Below are 2,994 nucleotides of genomic sequence, written 5' to 3'. Positions count from 1 at the left end.
GAGCTCTGGTTTTCAGTCTGGTCGCACGCACATTCCCAGGCTCACAGTCTCAGTCTGCTTTCTCCTGGGTGCCAGTCCAGGAGTACGGCTGCCTCCCTAGTGCTGGTGCCTACTGCTTCCCAGTGCCTGAGTGTGGAGGTTCCCTCCCCCTTCTGTTTATCTTCCACTATCTGTGCACGGATTCACAACTCCCCGCTTCGTACCTCAATACTCAGCGCTGGAGGTGTTTGTTTCTAGAGATCCAAATGTATCTTCCTGTGTCTCAGGTTGATTTTGTGGGTGTTCAGGATGGTCTGGTAAATATCCAGCTCGACTCAGGGGACCAGCTGAAAAAGGGGTCCCCTAATCCTCCGCCATCTTTTCTCCTCCCCCCTTCTTCATTTTTTGTTACGGTTTTTGGTTTTAAATCAAGTTTGTCTGATGTCCATTAGCATGAGAAATGGTTCTCCATCCCCTCACTTTCAATCTGGAGGTATTTAGGGGTCTAAAATGAGTCTCTTGTAAGCAGCATATTGATGGGTCTTATTTTTTTTAACTGAACATAGTTTTATTTATTTTTATAGTACATACATATATTTTTATTATGCTCAGTTAGCCAACATATATCATTAGTTTTTAAAATTTTTTTTATTTTTTTAAATTTAAATTTAAATTTTTTTGTATGTCATTAGTTACCATGGTTAAAAATCAGATGAAACAAATATTCACTCTCACTAGTAACCAAAGATATGCAAGTTAGAATAATAACAATATTATTTTATACATATGAAACTGTTAGTGATTAAAACCACCAATGATACTAGGACAAAGTGTGGTGGTTAAGAGCTTGGACTCTAGGGTAATGCAGATCTAGGACAGAATTCTATTCCCTCAATTTAGTGGTTATGTGGCCTTGGTCAAGTCATTATCCTCCCTGGACCTCAGTTTTCTTGCCTGTAAAATGGGGATCAGAATAGTTTCTGTATCCTATGTTTGCTGTGAATATTGAGAATGTGTAATGGAAGTGGTCAGCAATATTAATAATAGGATTGATTCAATAGTATTCATAAAAATACAGGAGATGTAACATTTTTAGCAATTGCTATGTATTAGACATTATGGCTGCTGTGCTCTACGTAGGCTGCTTCATTTCACTGACCGTTTAGGACTTAGGGGGGTTGCTTCATATTAGGATTACTCTGTTTAGGAAAATAACCAGCAGAAATAATCATGTTATAATTTATACTCCTGACATCTCCCTCAATCCAGTTCTACGTAGGGTACGGAACAGGCATTCAACTGTCTAGGGCATAGGCATGAGTTTCAAAGAAGCTTGTCGGGCAGGCTAAAGTGCACTGTATACCAGACAGAGGCCTCAGAATCACTCTCCTGAGATCCACATCTGAGCTTAACTCCCGGGAAAGAGATGCCCTCAGTTCCCCCAAGACCTAGCCAGAGTTGGCTGGAGGACAGGCTCCACAATCCCACTGAGGTTGGCTTTAATGAGCGCTTTGGGAAATGGTGTTCCAGGAGCCTTTAAAACCCTAAGAAAGACTCCTATCTTTTCAGGCCTAGGGAGCTGAAAATGAACCATACACTCCATGTTCCTAGTGAACCCTGGACTCAATAGACCCCAACTTTACTGACTGAGTCTGAAAGGTCCCAGCACTTCCTTATTGTGAATTATCCATCCAGGAGGGAGAAATGGAAAATTTGAGGATGCCTGACACTGACTCATGCTCTCACAGGTGAGAATCTGGAAGGGGCAGCTCACACTCTCACACACACACACACACACACACACACATATACACACACCTCCTTTCCCAGCACAACAGCTAAGCAAGTTTCTCGGGTGGATATGAGCTGAGTCTCTGCCTAGGACCAGAAGCCTCTCCATGAGCCAAAGAGCAAATAGAGGATTAAATATTCACAGGAGGTTCTAAGGTCACAGTTTCTTTAAGGCCAGTATGAAACGCCCTTCCATACCAACTCTCTCCAAATCCTATGGCAGCAGGAGAACAGAGTGGCTACTTTCATGCCCAGGGAACCAGAGCCTGGTTCCTTTCACCTTCCTTCCCCTGAGGAAATACTGGAGAGATGTGGTACAATTGTAGGGGTTAAGGCACAGGCTTTGGAGTCAGGCACACCTGCATTTGAATCTCATTTACTAGTTACCTGAGGACATCAAATATGTCTGACGCTCAGTTTCACCATTTGCAAAGTTGTCGAGGATACCTACTTTATAGCCTTGTGAAGAATAAAACAATGCCATGAAGGTGTCTGGTGTTTAACCAGTCTCTACAAATTGGGGCTGATCATGACAAGAGGCCAGGAGAACTGAAATATCAGCTCCTAGAGTGAACACAGGTACAGAGGAACAGAAGGGAAGAAGACAAAGGAGAGAGAATGATGGAGGGGAAGGGGTGGTCCCCTCCCTGTTTATGGAGGGGAGGGCCTAGTGATGGATGGGGAGGATGGCATATCACAGACACTCACTGCCCCCAGCCTATGTATCCTGTGCCACCAATTAAGGAAGGGCACAGGGATAGAAGCCGGGTGGTGTGGTCAGTTTCTAAGGATTGGGGAGGCGACTAGAGAGGAGGATAGTGTGTGTGTGTGAGTGTGTGTGTGGTGTGTGTGCGCGCGCACGTGCGCATGCGTTGGGGGAGAGGCAGCAATGGAGATCATGAATTTTCTTTCCATTTGGTAAACAAATGACTTCTCCAATCTTGCCTTCAAGGATATGCTCAATTCTTACCTCCTCCAATAGCTTACACTGACATCTCCAGTCAAACTGATCTCTTCCCTGGACCCTATTATAACACAAAAAGCACAATTTGCATTTGTATGACTATCATCTTGCCTTTCTATGTTCCAGGGGTGTTTACTTTCATCCCCATTGAGATCCAAGATTTTCACTGACAAGGTCCATTTATTCCCCTTTTTTCCCAATATAATTCTGGCTACACAGATACATATCTGTGATTGGTCTAGTAATTAAATACTAACCCA

Source organism: Ailuropoda melanoleuca, chromosome 7, assembly GCF_002007445.2.
Source record: "Ailuropoda melanoleuca isolate Jingjing chromosome 7, ASM200744v2, whole genome shotgun sequence".
Classification (NCBI taxonomy): domain Eukaryota; kingdom Metazoa; phylum Chordata; class Mammalia; order Carnivora; family Ursidae; genus Ailuropoda; species Ailuropoda melanoleuca.
The sequence above is the reverse complement of the archived record's forward strand: the minus strand, read 5'-3'. Positions refer to the sequence as shown.